The sequence below is a fragment of the Castor canadensis genome, chromosome 1 (genome assembly GCF_047511655.1).
Source record: "Castor canadensis chromosome 1, mCasCan1.hap1v2, whole genome shotgun sequence".
NCBI lineage: Eukaryota > Metazoa > Chordata > Mammalia > Rodentia > Castoridae > Castor > Castor canadensis.
In genome coordinates, this window is record NC_133386.1 from 27,956,269 (window position 1) to 27,977,559 (window position 21,291).

Below are 21,291 nucleotides of genomic sequence, written 5' to 3' on the forward strand. Positions count from 1 at the left end.
ATGGCTGAAGGAGTAGGATCTAAAATTTAGTGTGGGGGTCATACCCAGATCAAAAGAGAACAAACAAGCAAGGACAATTCGAGGAAGGGAGCCCTAGGAAAAGGTGAACTCTAAAGTCTCATTTTGCTGTCAGTGATTCCTCCTTAGCAGTCAAAAGATGGGAAGGTGATAGTGGGCAGTGGGGTGGGAAGGGAGTGGGCTGCCTGTGAGGTGGAGGGAAGTTGAGAGAGAGAAGGTAAAACAGGGAAGTCAAAGGGGTTGCTCACGTGCTTTTAGGGGGTATATTTTTTTCTTTATTAAATTGTCACAGATGTGTTCTTGACTTGGAATTGGATCTTCCAATTCACAAAGTAGGCATACAGAAAACAAAGACCAGAAAGTATCATCCAGGTAGGTGAATGATCATATTTCAAATCATTATTGTTTTCCCCAAACTCCAGTTCTTCAAATTCAACAAAACCTATACCCCTAAACTTTCTTTTTAAGTGAAAATCTGACAACAGATGCACATCTGATGATTCTAAGTCCAGGCACTCTGGCTAATGTCAGTGGTGAGAACCTAATTGAGGCTGTTTCTCCAGGTTGGCACCTGAGCCCTCCTGGCTAGGCTGTCCCCCTGTACTGATCAGTCAGCCTTTGATTAGTCAAGACAGACTAAGTTTGAGGAGAATGTGGCACCATTATTACAAAGGCCAGGATCCACATTTGGACACAGGAGTGTTGTAATCATTCAAAAGAGAGATTCCAAGGTCAGGCTGCCCAAGCAACTGTTAATAATAAAAGATCTATTATGAAATGAAAATTATATTTTCCCATAAGTCAGTTATATGATTCAATATGTCTTGTAGTGTTTCAAGTAAAGAGTGAACATGATGACCTAAAATCAGTCCTACTCTGAGAACTAAGACGTTCCATGTTTCATATTCACTTGAGAAACGAGGTAACTAAATCCTGGGAGTATGGCCACCTGGACACAAGAGCAGTTTGATACGGCAAAGTCTATATGTATTTCTGCTAAGAAAAACAAAAATCTTTGGAGGTTTTCTTGAAGGGATGCTGTTAGCGGTGAAAAATCACTATTAGGGTAAAACTTATTCTCCATAAACCATCTGAGAAAATTAAACAAGTGAATCCTGTCTTATGATTAGATTTGGGGTGTGAGTCAAATGTAAACCTCCAAGCCAAGGGACTTGGTAATGCCAGCCTTTGCTGGAAGGCAAGCTGTCTTGCACATGGTATGGCCTGGGATCCTGGGTGAATGAACCTCTCTGGCAGTGAAGCTGGAAGCCTCTGCCAGGCCATGGATAGAGACTCCCCTTGCAGATGGTTTCTCAGTCCTGACCTTGTTCTAGCCCTGGAGGCAGGACTGTGATCATTTCCTCTTAACCTCCTATGTATCTGTGATCCCAGTGAGCAAATCCAATTCTCATCTCTGTGCTTCTGACCTTATTTTCCATTTACAGCTTCTTGCTCTCTTTGATTCGGCTTACAAATGGGAAACTGACTTCAAGTCTTATAAACTTTGTCAAAGTTTCTGCCAAGCCTGGCATGTTTCTTCTAGAAGCTTAAAACAAAACAACAAAAAGCTACTAAGTGAATTGAAAGCTGGGCAGGGATCTAGCTATGACAATAGGTCCAATGCTGAGCCTTGGCCTTATGGGCTAGATGTTCCTAAATGCTGGTACAGTGTGTTTAAAGTGTTGCCTTCCAAAAGCAAACCAAGATTCTACAGTTTATGAAACCTATTTTTTAAAAAATCACCTGATTGTGAAAATGTTCAGAAATCTCTCTCAGTATAAACAATATTTATGCTATTCTCAAACTAGACTGAATCACAGACAATTTCTTGACCATAGTCTTCTGATTCCTCTAGGTCTGAGGACACATTACTTATCTCATCACCTAGGAGCTTGTGGCAGAGAAAGGTGATATGATCACTATATTCTTCCTCAGCGTATAGGATCTGTATGTTTCCAATCTACCTTACAGTAAATGTGAGAACCATGACCATATTTCTCTCTCTCTCTCTCCCCACCCACGTTTCATTTCCTCTTTGCTATCTTCCCTCCCTTCTTCCCTCCTTCCTTCCCTCCCTCCCTTCCTCCCTTCTTTTCTTCCTTCCTTCTTCCCTATTTAGGTCAGTGAATGAGAAAGGATGAGAATTATAATATCTTAGTATCATTTTATGACATTTAAAAATTATTATTGTCAATTTGTAGGCAGGGTTGAAACTAACTCAAGGTACTTAAATAAACTAAAACACATTGCCTATAAGGTAAATAATTTGCATTTTTAACTTAGTGCCTAAGAGCAGGAAAGCACAGTGTCATACAACAGTCTACATAATTTCTTCCATGGTGGTTGGAGCTCCAATTGGTGGCAGAAAATATGACAAAACCCTCAATCTTTACCATGTAGACTGGCTTGGAAAAACTGAAATTCAGTTTCTTCTCCTCTGAATAATATTGTTATTTAATTGTATGGCACTTTTCCTACTAAGAAGCAATTACAAATATATCACATCAATTAATTCTAGCAGTTTTTATATGTACTTATTTTTCTTTACTTGAAGAAAACTGAGATATTGACACTGTTAATTAATACACTGGATTACAGACTTGTCCAAAACCATAGCGTTTATAATAGAATGTAAGAATATGTAGAATAGCTTGGGAAATAGGTTTTACTGCTCTTTTCCCATGGGATGTGAATGTCCGTGTGTGTGTGTGTGTGTGTGTGTGTGTGTGTGTGTGTGTGTGTGTGTGTATTGGCTGTGTAAGATGTAATAAGTGATCCTCCTAGTAAGTGGAGAATCAAAAGGCAGTATTAAGCAAATAATCATGTATAACCCTTTACTCACTATCACTAACACTCCCTGTTATCCTTCCAGTCTTATCCATAAGCATGTGTCATGCACTTGATACTGAATCATTTTATACCATTTTGTGTTCTGTTTTCACTCAGCACTGGAAAGAAAACAGTTTACTTTCCATTAAAACTCTTTGCAAATACAGTTTTTAATGGCTACATGATGTTTCAGCATATGTTTGCATGGTGATTAAATTCATCTTTTCTCTATTCTTAGGCATGTAGAGTATTATTAAATTTTTAGTTCTTATAAATAATGCTTCAGGAAACATCTGTGAACAAACGGTTTTTCTTTTGGTGTTTTAGATTATATTCTTAGGATAGAGTTTAGTGGTGGAGTTTCAGAAAAAGAACAAATGCATTTTGTTAACCATAAGAACTGCTTCTTATAGCTATTTGCTTCTTGAAATTATGACCTGGCCAGTAAAAAAAACAAAAAGCAAACACCGGAAACAAAAACCAGGCTGTTTCTAAAATAACATCACTGTTTTGAAGTGAGTGGCAGTCACAAGCATCCTTCTAGGCTTGTCTATTTCTGTGCTGCTTCTTATGAGTAGGTGATAGCCTCAGAGCTTCTTATCAGACTTAAGAGTTGATCACAGTAGTAATCTGAACTTAATGTGACTTACTTGCACAACCAGTGCTCTGAGTGGGGGTTGTTTCTCAAGAGAGAAAACCCCAAACAGTATATTTACTGTCATCTGCTCTGAATCCTTCACATTTAATCACAAGAGTTCCATACTCTCTTGGAAACAAAGTAGGGTAACGAGATGGAGTTTTCTTCTCAGCATTGGAAGAAAACAACCAGAACAAGATAAAAGACTACATTTTGGGTCAAATGGGCATATTTCTGCTGTTTTACATTCTACAATGGGACAGAGAATGCAGAGATACACAAAATGGGAGAAGATACTCCCAGCAACAAAGCTAGATTGTTCAAGTGGGTTCACCAACAGAGAACCAACTAACAAAAAAACCACTCCTCCCTGTCCTAGATTGATAAAAATCTGCACTTTTGTCTCTGTCATTTTCTTGCCTTTTCTAGTGACAGAAAACTAATATGATATTATTCTCTTTCTTACTATTTGGGAGTCCATATACTACATCAATTAAAGGGAATCTAAATATTTTATATAAAATGGTTGGTTGATGAATCATTTGAGAAGTCAGTGAATTTCTGAGTGAGGTTAAATTTTGCTCAAAAATATTTATGACCTAAATAAGAGCAAGTCCCTTGCTTGATTTATTTGAATAGAAAAATCTACAAATCTAGAAAAAAATGAGCTATGCTTATTTACAAATGGGCCAATAATTATGCTAAAATGTAAAGTCATGACTTTGAAGTTAGAAATTGCTGTGTTATTTTTCTCAGTGCGTTTATTTAGGTTGACCTATTTGACACTAAGAACCTTAGGTCCTCTTACAGTAAGGATCCCATATCTAAGCATGTCTTACCATCAAGTGAAGCTTTTGTCTCAGCCAAGGGTAAATTTTAAATGAGATCTAATTTCTCTGGAAGAAACATTTTGTTTCAACTCTCTCTTTATGAATGTATGTCTCTCTTTATTTAAAAAAAACTGAGATGTTGACACTACTAATGAACAATTAATTAAAAACTTTTTATATTACAGGTTCTTAAAGAAAAAATCTTCTAGGTTTATTTTAATCCATTTTTGCTAATATTTGTTTCAATGTATTCCAAATTATTTCCCTGATAAGTAAGTTTAGACTGCTTTTTCTTATGGACAGAATTAAAAAATTTAAATTATAATTATTAATGAATATTAATTGTGCATATTAATAGATTTCCCTGTTAATATATATCCACATATGGATATATTATACTTGGATTGTATCTACCCTCCCACCTATCTGTCTTATCCTCTTTTCTCTCTCCACTTTTCCCCTGCCCCTTCCCTGGTATAGACTATTTCTTTATAACTCACTCATATTGTTTTATAGCAAATGCCTTTACAGATTATGGATGTGAACAAGTGTCCCTGGACTGGTAACACTGTCTTTCTTAGACCAATCAGCTAATGAGGACAGAAGGTAACTCATTCTGCACACAGCTGTGATTACAGGTATGTTGGTTACATTTAAGAACTCACAATGGCTATCTTTTTTTTTTTTTTTCCGTGTAGTAGGGAATAATTTTCTAGTCTCCTCAGAAAAGACTGAAGTTCTTTTGTACTTTATGACTTTCCTTTCGTGTGTTGACCCTGAACTGGCTCACAACAATATCTGTACTGGCCAATCAAGCAAGAGCTAGAGAGTTGTTCTGACAAAAAAGAAACACAAACATAAACAAAAACCTTGGGTATCTCTTTCAGAAGCTAGCCTTTAAAAATAAATCTTTTTCAGAATTTGAACATTGGGGGGATTCAGACTCATTTATTTCTACAGTGAACCCTGTGCTTCCTTTCCTTGGGGTTGTCAGAGGAAGGTTCCTGTCTCTAGCTGGATTTGCATAGACAAATGGAACAAAGTAGGGGGGCCATATGTATGTGGAATGTGGGGGCCAAGGAGAAGGTTAAAGTTTAGGAGGTGAACTGGGGTGGCCAGGTGACCTTGAGGCCTTCAGGACTTTTGTGGTCCAAGGCCAGGGCAGCAGGGTTACAAAACAGCAGGAAGGGCTAACAACCTCCCAACACAGAATTGAGAAAGGACATGAAACATCAGGATGGGTGGGTCTTATGAATCATTTTTGATTCTGGGGAAGGCATAGATACTACTCATGGAAGTACTGTTTTAGGAAGATTTGTTAGAATGTACAAAGATAGAAACTGAGCCCTATTTCTCTTTGTTTTCCATCCTTCCTGTTGCTGATAGCACTGATTCTATTCCACTTTTTTTGTAGTAGCATAGATTTAAATGAGACCTGTGAATATATGCTGTCTTATAAAATAGCTCGTAGGACTCTCTAGTCATTTAATATGTCTGGTAGTTATGTTGAGATATTATTTTGACTCTCAACAATGCCAAATACATACTACATCCTCAGTAAGGGTTGGTTGGATATAACTGATTAAATGAAATTCTTTATAATAAAGGTTAGTTATTGAGTTTGAAAAGTCCTCTCCAGTTGACTTTTTGGGGATATTGTATATTCACTTGTATTCATTACACCTATAAATTGTGGGGACATTTCAGTTGGCTTTGGGTGGCTTAATAACTTTCTGATTATGAATCCATTTATGCATGTGCTTAGCTGCAAAAGATTAATTAACAATTAGATATTTCCTTACTCCATGTAGAGTGGGGTCAAAAATATTTTTGTTGAAATAGAAACTTTTTATTAAATTTATGTAACTTTGTTAAAGAACACCATCTTATTTTGTTCCCTCTAGAAATGTGACTTTGAATGCTATATTCACCTCTTAATTTTTATATGAAGTGTGAAATAACTCACCTACTTTAACAAATTTATTTTTAAGTATTTCCTCAATTGGATTCACTGGACAGGATCTCAGTGGTAAGGAGGTGAATGTCCTCTCCTTTCTATCCTTCTTCTCCACTACACATATACATACCCACACACACGTGCATGTGCACACACACACACACACACACACACACACACACATATGCAAACACATACAAGGGTCCAATACAAGGAGAGGAGGCAACTTTAGTCATTGATGTAATTTCTAGGGTGTTCTATGCAGGAAATTATTCAAGCAAGGGGTAGTTTAAGGACAGAACCTGGTCCCTCTTAGGTTTCTAGAAGCTGTTTTTCAGGCTGCTGTTTATTCCTTTGCTTACTCAAGCTAATTATACCTCTCCTCTTATGTCTCTTTGGATAGACCCAAGTTTTTATAAGGGCTGGTCCATTTACTCCTGACCAGCAAAAGAAAGAAAGCATTTTTTATTCCTACCAGTCCTTTCTTTGGAAAGATAGGAAACACGAAGTTGAACTTGAAATCTGTACCTCCACATTGGTCACTTTGTTAATCTGCCCAATTTCTGAGGTTGAATCTGTCTTAATACTCACCATTAATTCATCTCATCAGTAAACCATAAACCCTTTAATAATATCCCACAGGAATTCCCTGGTAGACACAACTCTCTGGCTTGCTTTGAAATTATACAAGGCCTCTACATAGAAACGGTGAGGACAAACATGCTCTTTTTACCTAGTCTGAGATGGGGAAAGGCTGCTTCTACACCAGTGTTGCTTCCATTTCAGCCGTATGTGCGGAGCTCAACCCTCGTTGCACATTAGTCTCCTGGGGAGCTTCCAAAACTATCAGTGTGTGAACCCCACTGTCTAGAGTGAGCTAACTTTACTGGAGATGGGAATGGGACATCTGAGTCCTTAACATTTTCTGCAGGTGCTCTTAAAGTTTAGGACCAAGAAGACAGCATTCCTGAAAGGGGACATAGTTGATACCTTCAACTCTACTGTAGCGAGCCTAAATGTTGGTAAAGATTAGACTTCTGATGCCTACCTTTAGAGTCAGAAACAGGATAGCTTTCATCTCTCTCCAACCAACCAACCAACCAACCAACCAACCAACCAACCAACCAAGAGTCCACCTATTCGAGAGTTCTCTCTCTCTCTCTCTCTCTCTCTCTCTCTCTCTCTCTCTCTATCTCCTCCCTACTGAAATTGACCAGGCTGAATGTAGCATAGGTTGACCAGACTCCACAGGGAGGGGAGCCCAGCTTATGATGAGGATAGAAGTGGTAATTCAACATGGTGACAGGAGCACTGGACCAATAATTGGTTTTACAACTCCCTGTGATGTTGGGCAACTGATTAAATTTTCCCAGACCCTTTTCTCCAGCCAAGTAAGTAAGGGGCAATAAACTCATGCTTACTTCACTGAACTGTGGAGAGGATCATGAAATTGTGTACTTGAAAGCACTTTATAAACTGTAAAGTTTCATTCTTCACAGAAATTACTATTCCAATTTGTATAACTGAGTCATTTCAAAGTTTCTGAAGTGTTTTCTTTCCATGAGCCAAACACCGGAAAATAATATTTTAATATCTATGGATAAAACACGAAAAGACATGTCACATATTTTGAGTCATATTTTCCTTCATTTGTTTTCATTTATCCTAATTACAAATCAACCACAAACTCTAGCTACAGGGAAAAATTAAATAAAAAAGCAAAGCTGATCTATTTATTCCATTATTTTATAGCTAAGACAGAGAAACATCAAGTATTATCACAATGTTATTAAATATTTCTTGCCCATGACTATGCATTAGGTATTGTGCCATTCAGGCAGTTCAGGCTTGATTTGAACTTTAAGATTAATATCTAAAAATAATGTAAAATGCAAATCAATGACACATATTTGAATGAACCAAAATTGCTACCTTAAGCAGAGTATGAAATTGAACAATTTTAAGAGACTGCTATAGTAAAAGAAAAATTCCCACTACCATTTGGGGGAAGAAATGGAGAAGCAGCCACTTTCAACCTTGGTTTTGATTTATCATAACAATAATGAAGGTGGATAAACTCTTAATTGTATTGACACTTTGATTAACATATTTTTTGGTAAGGCAGTTCTTATAAATTAAGCATAACAGCAAATCTAAAAATCTTCAAGTGAAACAGAAAGATTTGCTTTTGTAACATGCTTAACATATGCATTATCTGATATACTGATCATTTATTTGTGGTGAGAGTACTTAAAATCTATTCAGCAATTTTCAAGCATATAATACATTGTTATTAACTATAGCCAGTTTGTACAATAGATCTCTTGAAAGAGACCTAATCTTCATGTCTAGTCACAACTTGTTGTTAGTTGGATATTATTGTCAGGTTGTAGGGGGTCCTATCTCAAGAGCTGTTGGTGGTAGAGAGGAAAAGGAGGCTTTAAAACCCTCTCCACTTATTTCCAAGAGAACCCAAAGCTCCCAGTCCTCAAAATTGTTCATCAAAATCACCTAAACAGATGGCTGGGATCGCAATTCCAGACTTTCTGATTGAATGGGTCCAAGATCTGGCCAGATAATTTGCAATTCTAACATGTTCTCACATGATGTTGAAGAAAAATACTTTGAGAACTATTGCTTTAGACTTTCCTTTGAGACTAAGGCCTACCTTCCATTTTATCAAGGGATTAACTAGGGTCCAATGTACTAAATGACACCAATGACCTTGGTGGAATCTCAAGGTTCCTAATTCTCTGGCCAGTGAGTACACTGAACCTCTACCTTATATAATGAAAGCATGAATCCGATTTTCTCACCTGAAGACACTCCAAAGCACATTTTTGTTTCATGTTTTTTGCTCATACTATGAGATAGGCTGCAGCAATGCACTCCCTACATAACCCATTTTATCCACACCTTTTCTTTGGACAATTTCTGTTTTGGACCCATAAGAGCTTCATAAAGCATATTTTATATAAATGGAATATATTACTAAATTTCACCCCCAATCCAAAATTGGACTAAGTGGAATTTTAGAAAAGGCATAACCAACATTCAGATTTAATTTGAGTTTCACATCTTTTTAAACATCTGTTGTGCATGCAACAGCAAAGCAGCCAGCAGGAAGAGAATAGAAAGAAACCAGAGGCTCTTCAGATGAAGCGCCAAGTGGGTAGTTTGCTACTGAAAAACCAACATAGATGATTGTAATGAAAGCAACTGTCTAGTATGAATTTAACAATATTTTCATATATTATATCAACTGAATCATTAGCTTGTAAAAATAATTTTTCATTCTTTTGATAAATTGTTGAGGATCTCTTGGTAGCAGGCACCATGAAGGGCAAGAAGGAATACAATGAGAGGTAAAATGGATACTGCCCTACTCTTATTAGTTCATCTTCTCAAATTCTACTCTAGCCAATCAAAATGCTTGGATCCCTAAGCATCTTACAATGTTCCTTTAATTGATAGCTACCAGGTTGGTTGGCTTTTCAGCTGGTTTAATTGCATGGGACTTAATTTGAGAGAAAGGGGAGAGGGGAGAGGAAAGAGAGAGAGAGAAAGAGAGATGAGCTAGAGAAGAGAGAGAAGAAACAGGAAAGAGAAAGGAGAGGGAGAGACAGAGAGAGAGAGAGACAGAGAGAAAGAGAGAGAGAGAGAGAGAAAGCCAGAGAGACCGAGAGAGAGAGAGAGAGAGAGAGAGAGAGAGAGAGAGAGAGAGAGAGAGAGAGCTATATTCCAGATATAAGGGATACATTTCCTTCCCCATGGTAGATAACTGACAAGAAATATCAATCTTATGTTGACTGAGATTAATTTTTTGCAATAGTCTCAACAACTATTTATAAAGTCATAAACATCCATCAGTCTATATTTTTCTGCAGAAGATATGAGTCATGCAATAAACAAAATGTGTGCCCTTATCCAAAAGAAAACCAAGAAATAATGATAACAGAACTCTTATCTCATGCTCTCCTGAGGTGAGATTTTCCTAATTATCAACTAATTCTGAGGATGACAACTCTTTTTACCTGTTGGATCAGAACATTCATATTTCCTTTGAATGCTTCATCCTGGATGCATCTCTAAGAAAGAATGCATTTTGTTTGTTTGTTTGTTTATTTTCATCGCCCTTATTCCTCTTCATTTAACACAAAGATAATATTGTGATTGCTTTAGTCCTTATTTTCTTTTACCTATTATTTTCAAATCAGTTAAAGACTAATTATAGCTGTAGGGTGATCTCTTAAACCATAGTGTCTTAGCATCAGAATGGACTGGAGAGATCCATTGTAGGTTCCAATTCACTGAATGAGCACATCCTTGAAAGAGGGCCACCTCAATGAGTTCAGTGCTAAGAGATGATCACTGTACAATTTAGGGGACTAAATTGTAAAGAACTCTCTTTACCAGGAGTTCTGTTTTATAATTTTCTAAAATCCACCTCCTTCTAACTTCTGCTTATTTCACATGCTGTAACCAAAAAGAAGCCAAATTCTTCTTCAATATGCAAGTCTCCAAGTATCTGCAAACAATATTTTTAAGTTGTGTCCCATCTTACTTTTTCTTTTGTAATGATAAAGAGCTCTGGTTCTTTTAACTCCAGTTCCTCCTGTGATACAGTTTCTAGAACTTTGCAAAGTGAATTTCTTTCCTTTGGATAGAGTCTGTTTTTCATTTTTCTATAAAATATACAGGTCTAGACTGGACATAATACTACATAGGATACTATCCCTTGAAGTTCTCTGTAATTGACAAATATGATAGGTATGTGTTATGGACTCAATATTTATGTCTACTTAAAATTCGTATGTTGAAGCCCCCCACAATGTGATGATTTCTGGAGATGGGCCTTTGGGAAGTAAAACTAGAGACATCAGATACCTCTATCTTTCTCTATCATGTGAGGACACAGTGAGATGGCAGCCATCTGCAAGCAGCAAGTGTTCCCTCACTAGAACCCGACCATTCTGGCACCTGGGTCTTGGATTTTCCACCTCCAGAACAGACAGAAAATAAACTGTTATTTGAGATACCCCTATGGTATTTTGCCATGGAAGCTTATACAAACTAAGACGGCATGCATTCTACACAGTTAAAAGAAAGAAAAAAATAATTATGACTGTTTGGTGAAATTCCTGTGATTTAGTCAACAGATTATTTGGATTTAAAAATACACAAATACTTGTAAAATCTTGCTCTATGATTTGTAATTTTCACTTTTTAAGGTTACAAGACTGAATATTGGAAATTTATGGGAAAAACATTTAATATTTTAGTAAAGCAAGAAGTTCTATGTGTGAAAATGAGTAAATTTGACATGTGTTTTCCTCCCCTTTTCATTATGTGTGCTATATATGACATATGGATATATGTTTCTATAGTTAGGATGTTGAGCGTTCCCCAAAGGCCCACATGTTAAAGGTTTAGTCCTGTGGCTTGTGGTATTAGGAGATGCTAAGGACCTTTAGAGGTGGGGCCTAGTGGGAGGTCTTTAGATCACTGGGGCATGTCTCTGAGGGCGATTCTAGACCTCGTCCATCATCTAGCTTGGCTTCCTGGCTCATGATGTGAGGGGTTTGCTTTGTCATTCACTCCCAGCCATTGCCATCCACAGCCCTCACCAGAGGCCCAGAGGACAGAAACTACCTGACCTTGTGCTGGAACCTCCAGAACGATTGACTAAATAAAGCTTTTCTCTTTATTGATTAACTGTCTCCAGTATTTTGTTGTAATAACTCAAAGTTGATTAATACATGTGTCATATATCTATGATATGTGCACACATGACATACATATATGTATTCATATCATACATGATATGTTTGTGTTTATTATATACACACACCAATATTTATATCTGTCTTTATTGTTTGTTTCCTAATTAGCAAATGTTTACCTTCTTGTGTATTTATTAGTGAATAAAAGCAGAAAGATGAGCCATACTCTTTGGAGAAATGTAAAGGCCCTGTTTTATTTGCTCTTCCTTGGGAAAAAGAAGTGGGAGTAGTTTCCATAATAGTGTGATTACAAGCACACTGTCTTGGGAGCAGTGAGAAGTGGGATCTATCTTATGCAAGTTAATGACTACTCTCTAGTGAGTGATCAAGGAATGATGTCTCAGGTCTAGTGGTCTCCATCTGACACAGTGCAATGACAAATGGAATGCCCATGCCTCAAGAGTCCAGGCCTAGTATTAACTATTCAGGAGATCCCCTTGTCACTAAACCCAGGGGCCACACCATTCATCTCATAAGTCAGAGACCTGGGACAGGGGAGCACTCACACTCAATACATACTCTAGAGGGGTCTTTCCCCAAATTCCTATGAATTGGCACCAGCTTACTCTTGCTATTGCCCCAGAGATACTCCCTGAAATTCTGAGTGACTTTCATTTGAGCTAATATAATCCTGAATCATTTAAAAAGGGCTAAGTTCTGTGAATCATGGTCTGCTTTCAAATTATGTCATCCACTGTAGCAAGATCTGTCATAGGTTAAGCATCACTTTGTGATGGGGGAAAGTTTTGGTTTCTTGTACAGATAATTTATCCTGGATGATAATGGAGAGCAGGTGGGAAGTTGGTGGGATCAGCATAGCTCTCTCCTAGGATAGATTTCAAGGCTTTCTGGAAGCAAATGTACAAAAGACAATCCCTGTCTTTTCTACTTGCTCTTATTTAAGATGGAGCTGGTCACACAATGGTAATATTCTAGTCCTTTCTAAAGCAGCATGACTGACCTCATCACATTCTCGATCTGGGATAGATTTGACCTTTGGAAGGAGAACAAGTGACCATCTTCATCAGAAGGTATTTCCTTCATAATGGCCCTTTCTGAGAGAAAGCTTTGTATGTGTGTGTCTGTGTATGTATGTGATGTGTATACATAGACCTGTAGAAACTGTACGTGTGTATGGGGTACCATGTGATTTTTTGATACATACATGTATCTTGGGTAATGTTCAAATCAGGGTAACAATGTTTAGGTCTTCAACATTTATCATTTGAGAAAACCTGAAGAAAGTGACACTAATAATACAGGTTCATCACATAGAGAAGATTCAGAAAAAGTAAGTAGGTGAGGAATTAGGATTAATTCTTTCTCCATACCTGCAGTTTTTTTCAGACCTAGCAGATAATCATATTTTAACTTCCTAATCATTCCCCTGTTCCACTTCTACAAGCAAAGCTGGACTGAGTTGCCTTAAGGATCCAGTGTACAAAAAGTTTGCTTAACTAGGTGGCTCTTACCCTTTGCTATACGTTTTCCCCTGAATGAATAATATTAACACGTTGTCCAAAAGGCCACCATTTTGCAATGTTAAAAGAAGCATGTTTGGTTTGTTTAGACATTTTCACACAATGTATTGGGAAGAGAGGGCTAAAAGGAACATGTCAACACTCCAGCGACTGGAATTACTTGCATTTCAAACATGTTTTTGGTAAACAAATCAAGGCAGCTCACACCTGTCATCAATGGGCCTTACCCACAAAATCAAGGCTTGTGTTCTCTACAGACTCAGGAATGTGAAAGCACCCACAAATGCAAGCAGACATTGAACAAAGCTGTGACTGCAGGTCTCTGGTGTACTATGGGTAACTCCTATAAAATGCAGGGCTGAAATCTCTGCTACAGAAGCGACTGCCTTGTAATTGGGTCCCAGGAGTTTTATTAGCAGTGGGATGAGGAGGAAGTGGAGAATATCACTGTGTGTCTGAGCAACCAGTTTCACAAATACCTTTCTATAAGGGATCTGGAGACAGAAAAAAAATGTCCTCAAGTGCTCAGTAGACCTTGCTGCTACCCTGGATGGGACCATCAAAGTTTCTCTAAGCTGCATACTTACCAGTGTACCACAGAAGGGTCCAGTTGTTCTGAATAGGAAATGCTTGGAATTTAACCAAGCATGAGCCAGTTAGATCACTCACTCTACTTTTCCCATACTAAGGACCCTCCCAAAGGAAAGAAATACTTTCGACTATTCCCAAGTATGGCTATCTGTCACCTTTAGGGTATATGCAAGACATGGGTAGATGCACTAAAGTTGTTTGCACTGTAGGATTTTGATGCCCCAACTTTACCAAAGTGGAATCTATTCCAAAGACATGGTTCCCTTTTAAGATGAGAATCATATTTTTTGGGACTAATCTTCCTGCTCTTCCTCAGTCTCTGCTTTCCTACTCATTTTCATTTTTCCACCTGGGTAGAAACAATGATAGAAAACTTTGGACCCCAGAGAAGTGACATTTGTGGGATAGGTTCAGAGACTTCTAGTCACTTTGTATTATCCAGTTTCAGAAAACTGCAGTTCCAAAGGCCTTCCATCCTTGCAACTGCTCTGATCAGCTCAGCTATAAGGGCAGATGGCTCCATAGGACAGTTATGACTGAATAGGGGAAATGGGGCTGTTTGGAGAGCTTTGTTTTTTCTCAGTGGGGTTTTCCTCTGGATTTGTGGAAAATACATTAACATGACATTCCTTTTCCTTTGGAGAATGTCAGTGGAGAGGGGAATACAAACACAATCAAAGTGTAAAGTATGGTATTTAAACAAGGTTAGCCTAGTAGCAAAAGAGCAGGTAAAAGAAAGACTTTAATTTCATTCCATACATATAGTGAGATGGCAATGTTTCTAGAAAGTTCTTCAAAGTTCCTGCCATCTTCCTTCCCATGTAGTCTTTGCACGTTTTCCCTTGTTTTGCTTCTGTTCTCTTTTCATTCAGGTGGGTAAAGAATGAGTGAAGGTGGCCAGGTAGAAGGTGGACCATTCCCATATTGCAGGTGAGAGACTTAGCACATTGTAAGGAAGGAAATTTTCTTTACAGCAATTCAAGTTCATGACTAATTCTAGAATACATGTTTATAACCACTATAAGGAATCACTTTTACTCTAATTTTCTCAGATGAAACCCTAGTCTGCATCTTATTTTCTACATGAAAATTCAACATAAGCAAAATTTTGCCTGGAATGGCCCTAAATTAAGTCTGGATAAAAGCCTCCAATGCCATGTGTGCTACTTCTCATCATTAGGTAAGTCCTTTTAATTAGAAAATTAATAAAAGCATTTGTCAATTTCTATAACAAAGGAATTAACTGCTGTAATAGAAAAGGTCTCTATCTCTTAGATTAAATGAAAATCCTGGGAGAGATTAACATGAATATGAGCTGGGAAGTTCAAAGTTAGCTACTACATGAATTTGAGCTGTCTTTTGAATGACATAGCCTTTAAAAAAAAAAATTGGGAGACTACAATTTACTTCCAGGTCTTGTGATAAATAACTTTGATGTCTTAGGCAGGGACTCCAATATGCGTCATTCTTAACTCGAGTTGACTGTTTTATCAACAGCTCTGGCTGATGAAAAATCTTCCTGCAATTGTTGCATTCTTATTCAAAGCATTCCTCTTTTCCTCCATTCCAGCTGGTCTAATAGATGGATGAAAGAATTGCTAAATACATGCTAGGAGCAGCTGTTTCTTAAAGAAGGTAGATCAACCTGACTTGCTTCATCCCTGTTCCTTCAGAACTTGCAATAAATTGAGGAACTCTATTTTGTTAGAGGTTACTAATGATGGGAGTAAATGCTCCTAGTTTGGCTTGTAAGCACACATATATGGGAAATGAAGAAACCTGAGTAAACATTGAGCCTTGCTGGCAGCAGCTGACTTCTTCCCAGACTTTCATGCCACTGGGTACAAGAGGCAACAAAATCCTGTAATGTGTTGAAATGGATTCTGGGTGTTTATATAGAAAATCAATCTCTTTTTATCTTTAGGAATCAATGAAGCTTACATAGTCTACAGAGAATCACTTGCCTGGGAATATTTAGAGAAATGCCTATGGGTATTTAAAAGCATTTTTATTAAAATGCTCATGTCTGAGACAGGAGAAAGAAGTTCCTATTTAGAAAACTTGAGTGCCATGACCAATTTACTTAAATTGGATTGAAAAATGTTTATAGAATTTAAAACAAATTTAATAGTTAGGATACTTCCTACACCCCAGGTCAATGCTAAGAATTCAGCCCATTATTCCTCTGCTAGGCAAGTGTTTACATAATGTGGGTAGCTTTCCTTATGAAAACAATCAGTTGATATTACAAAAACCAAATTGTAATTTTAAATGCAAAGGCTTAATTTTACATAAATTACCTGGATGATTTTAGCTCACTGCTCTTGGTTTTGACATCAGTTTACCCCATAGTAGGTACTACTGAAACTGAATTACACAATGCATCCGAGTCCTTATAATAAATTCCTCCATTGTGCTTAAGCAGGTTTAGCAATATGTTTGATACCTGGAACCAATAGTTCTATCAGATATAGAAGCCATGAGAAGGCGGTTTGGGGGAGCAGGTAGGAGCCAAAATGCAAGTGCAGCTTTGCCTGATTTTGTTCAAGTAGGCATGAATGATAATATACTCATTATGTATGACTGCTCCAGAGACCTTAGCTAATGAAGTATTGTTCACAGTCTATTGGAGTGCACTTTTATGCTGGTTTCATGCAATCTCACTTTAAATTGAGGGTACTTTGGAGATGGTGGTCTGAGTTGGCCACAGGTTTTTATACTAATCTATCTCATTTCCTTCCCTCCTCTCCTTTCTTACCTCATCATATTCACTGCTCTGTTCTGGCCTAATCAGCTCCTTGTGATAACAAATTGGTTTGAGCCCCCACTTGGCCCAAGGACAGTATTTATCAGGTTAGAAGTCCTACCCCCACCTTTGAATAGGCTCAGGAAGCTACTCTGCTAGTGTCTCATCTTTGGAACATCAGGTTATAACCACAGGATCTGAGTGAGGGCAAGGTGATGTCTTTCATGCCAAGAGAAGCTAGCCTGTCTGACTATTTGGGACCCTGGACTCTATTCAAGTTCTTTTGGTGGAGCTGGAGCCTAATCTGAACCCCAGTAGATGGTGAAAAGATCTTGGCCCCTCACCAACTTTCCTTCACTCTGGAGTTAGATCCTGTGTTCACTTCTTCTCACATGGTCAGGGCTGGATCGCTAGACCCATGATCCTGAAGACATCAGGGATGCTCTCAGTCTCCCAGAATCCCCAGTCTCTTATACCAGCCTGTACATCTGCTCTAATATGGCCATGTTGTCTTGAGCAAATACAGGATGATTCATCCTCCTTGTAGTAGGTGAAGTAGATTTCAAGGACTTCTTGCTACAAGGGGCCAATCCTTCTGCCCTGGCTAGCGTCAGCTTATCCACCACCCCATGCGGAATGTTAGCTTTCTCAGAATACAGAGAATTTATGGGATGAATTTTCTTTCCTCCATATGGATATCCTTACAGAAGTTCAGTGCTATGTAAAGCCATCAATGGCCATTTTCTGCTGCTTGTATTTGGGGACCTCTAGGTAATGAATGGGTGGAAAATGTATGATTTCAGGGCCTGAAATAGTCTGGGTGAACTAGCAGGAAGCCCAAATCAGTGCAATTCCAAGACTGAAATCCCCAAAGTTATTAGTATACCATCTGAGCTCTCAGACTGTCTGAGGATCATAAGGAATTTGATTGCCAAGAGGGAGAAAAAAATGAAAGAAAGAAAAGGAAATTAGAAAAAATAGTCAAATAGTCCTAGGTAAATGAATCACATAGGGCCTCTGAAATCTCTTGGCATTTGCTGCTGTTTAGTTCATTGATCTTCCCATTTTACTATTTAAACTCTGTAGATGCCTTTTCACAGAATATTCAGGAAAAAGTTATAATAAATGAGTTCTAAAGAGCTGAAATAAAGAAAGAATGGTGGAGTTCATTATACACAGCCACACACACACACAAACACATATTGAAACACACTTGATCCTCTTCAACCCCAGAACCCACCAAATTCTGTGAAAAAAGCAACGGGAGGAGGGAGAGGGGGAAGGGAATATAATATGGGGGGTGAACTTGTTCAAAATGCACTGTATGTATCTGTGGCATTATCACAATGAATCCCCCTGGTACTATTAATATATGCTAATAAAAATGAAGGAAAAAGAAAGAAGAATGGAAAGCTGTTTGTGCTTCATCTTCCTTGAGGTCGCTTTCTCTCTGTCCTGCTAACAGGTGTCTCATCATGGCAGTATTTCCCCAGCGAGAGGTGTTGCACTGAGCTCCCAGTAGCTGTCATTGGGGAACAGTAAAATTGGCTCCTGAGGACCTTTAATGAGGATTGAGAGCCTCCTATGACGACTAGAGGACCCTTACATCTCTCTCTGTTCCTGCTTCTTCCCCTAGTGGTCTGACAAAGCAAAAGTTGAACTATGGAGAATGCTACTTGAGAAAGAGTAAAAATTCAGAGGAAATTTATTTTAAATGTTTAATTATTTAAACTTGTGAAGGGACTGAATAAGTTGCCTGCCTTCTAAGGGTATGCCATTAGAACTCATTTTTAATTGTTTGGTTACTTTGGCTCTTGCAAATGGGCTGTTTTCACAAGCCCACTAAGTATTTTTCTCTGATGTCTGCTGCAGGACTGGATAGGAGAACAACATCATTTGTGGGTTCCTTGAGGCTAGCCTTTGTTTATTCTGCTTTCTGTGCCATCACCTGGTTGGAGACATCTTGTCCAGCTCACTGTAACTCTCTTCACTCGGAGTGAGTCTAGGTAACATCCATTTTTCAACTCTTCCTGTCCTCGTAGCACCAATATGGCACCTGAGTTATCTGCATTGGGGTACATCAGTTCTCATGACTTTAGTTGTTCTCTTTATTCTCAAAGCTGTGAGAATAAAGCACATCTACAATTTTTGGTCTTCAATCACATTTAAATTTCTTAAGCTGTTTTAATTTGGAAGTCCTATTTTACTCTTAAGCCCAATACATGGAACATAGAACTCTTTTCTTCACTTTCCTATTCCCTTATCTCAGTCAGGGCCCCATAGTACTCTGTAAGGAAAAGCTGTAAGGCGCTCAAGAAAATCAAATGTGCACATAGTATTGCCTGTGATGACCTTGAGTTCCATATGACTGTGTCTTAAAGGCGGGTGAGAAGGGCTGGATTTGGGAGTCCAAGATTTTCTTTCTCTCTTTACTTTCCAGAAAACTCAGACCCTTCCAAGTGGAAAGGAAGTCCTGCTTATGACATTTTTCTGGGTATTAGAGGGCAGAAGAATGGCTAAGGGAGCTGAGAAAGAAATATTTTGGCACATCTCTCTTCCCCATGGAGAATCCCTAAAGCAGAGGTTGCAACATGGTAGCCTGGTAGACTTAGCTGCATAATATTTAAAAGAAAGAAAAATTATATTATCTGCCAAATTATATAAAGCAGCATGTTTTACACACACACATCTGAATTTCCAGATTTGGGGGGAAAAGCAGAGTTGGCCACATGGAACCTGCATCTGCTCATAGCCTCCTGTGGCAGCACCTGAAAAGCAACTGCCTGCTCTTAGGCAGAGCACAAATTCTCCAGGTGGCCTCAGTCACCACTAGCTCTGGCATTGAATCTAGTCAGCTTCACTCTTATATGTCTCCTTTCTGTCTCCTGGAGGCAGTTGACTATCTCATTCGAGGAGAAGTCCAGAAGAGGGACATTTGTAGATTTGCAAATCCACCCATAGCATCACCAGTACCTTCTTGGAAATAGTAAGTACTTGACTACTGCTTGTGAGTTGTTGCTACTTTGAATCTGAATCAGAAAAGAAGAGGGTGGAGGGCTCTAGACTTGCAAGATAATGGCGACTGTGCAGATTTATTTCATCAGACATGCTCTGAAGAATGAATTATCTTCCTGGTTCTTTGAGTGGGGGCACAAACAGCCAAAGCAACGTATGCAGCTGGTGTGCCTCAGTCTGGTAATTACTCCCCACTAGGCAGCTAGACTGTCATGATTGGCATTTCTAAGACATAGTTTATTGCAGAAAATAGAGAGCAATACTAAGTGGGTCCAAATAGGCTCCAAGGCTCACACCAATAACCCATGGGCATGTGAAAACAAGCTCAAATGTTGGTAAGGATCTGGAGAAAATGGAACCCTATACATTGATGGGAATGCAATCTATGGAAAGCAGTAGGAGGTTTCTCAAAATATTTAAAAATATAACTGCCATGGATCCAGTAATCCCACTCCTGGGTATTTATCCAACAAAACTGAAATCAGAATTGTGAAGACATAGTAGCTCTCTTATGTTCAATGAAGCACAATTAGTCACAATTGCTAAGATGTGGAAATAATTTAACTGTCTATTGACAAATGAATAGATAAAGAAAATGTGGTGAACACATACAATGGACTGCTGTTCAGTCTTTTTTAAAAAGGAGTTTTGCAACATGTAGCAATACAGATGAGTTGTGAGGACATTATGCTAAGCAAAATAAGCCAGTCACAGATAAATATTGCACAATCTCATTTAAAGAAGGTATTTAAAATAGTCCTAAGTATAGAATCAGAGGATGGAGTAGTGGTTGCTAAGGCCTGGGAAAAAGGGAAAAATGGGGAGTTAACTAATCAATGGGCATAAAATTTCTGACAAGGAAGACAGATCAGCTCTAGAGATCTGCTGTAAGCATTGTACCTATAGTCAACAGTACTCTAATACATTTAAATTTTTAATAAAAATTTAAAAACTCACAGCACCGAGCTTTTGGGAGGTGGAAGATTATTTTGAAGACAGTCTCTGCCATTACCATACCATCACAGTTGTGCCAAGAACACTGTAGCTGCCATCTGCCTTAGGTTTCCTTTCTCTTTAGTCCATCATCAACAATCAGAAAACCGTCCTGTTTATTTCAATGAGCTGCACAATTTGATGCAACAGTGGTAGCTAGGATGGTTTGTTTTGACCAAATGAATCTGATTTATAGCACAGACACTGAATTTATTATTTTTTAAATAAAAATTCCTGGAAAAAATAGGACTTCCTGTCCAAACAGTTCTAAGAAACACGATGATGTGTGTGTCGGGGGAAGGGGTGGATTAGCAAATAAACACATTAACTTCAAAGGTTTCCATCTTGTTTTCATCCAACCGAAATGAGATTAGATGACTTGTGATTTATGCTACCACAATCTTCCGTTGC

The 21,291-nt window shown here is 38.2% G+C and overlaps 1 protein-coding gene and 1 long non-coding RNA gene across 7 annotated transcripts in view; one reads left to right on the forward strand and one right to left on the reverse strand.

The window, feature by feature from the left end:
* Pde7b (phosphodiesterase 7B) overlaps positions 1 to 21,291 on the reverse strand; it is a 309,490-nt gene that overhangs the window by 170,957 nt on the left and 117,242 nt on the right. The gene's annotated exons all lie outside the window — the stretch shown is intronic.
* The window catches only part of LOC141423302 (uncharacterized), a 55,110-nt gene that overhangs the window by 23,125 nt on the left and 10,694 nt on the right, over positions 1 to 21,291 (forward strand). The window contains exons 2-3 of one of the 5 annotated variants that reach the window (XR_012448055.1): positions 1 to 15,306; positions 18,338 to 21,291. The exon at positions 18,338 to 21,291 is cut by the window's right edge and continues 10,516 nt beyond it. This is a non-coding gene — a long non-coding RNA (uncharacterized lncRNA). The other 4 variants (XR_012448053.1, XR_012448057.1, XR_012448056.1 and 1 more) reach the window with 4 other exon arrangements.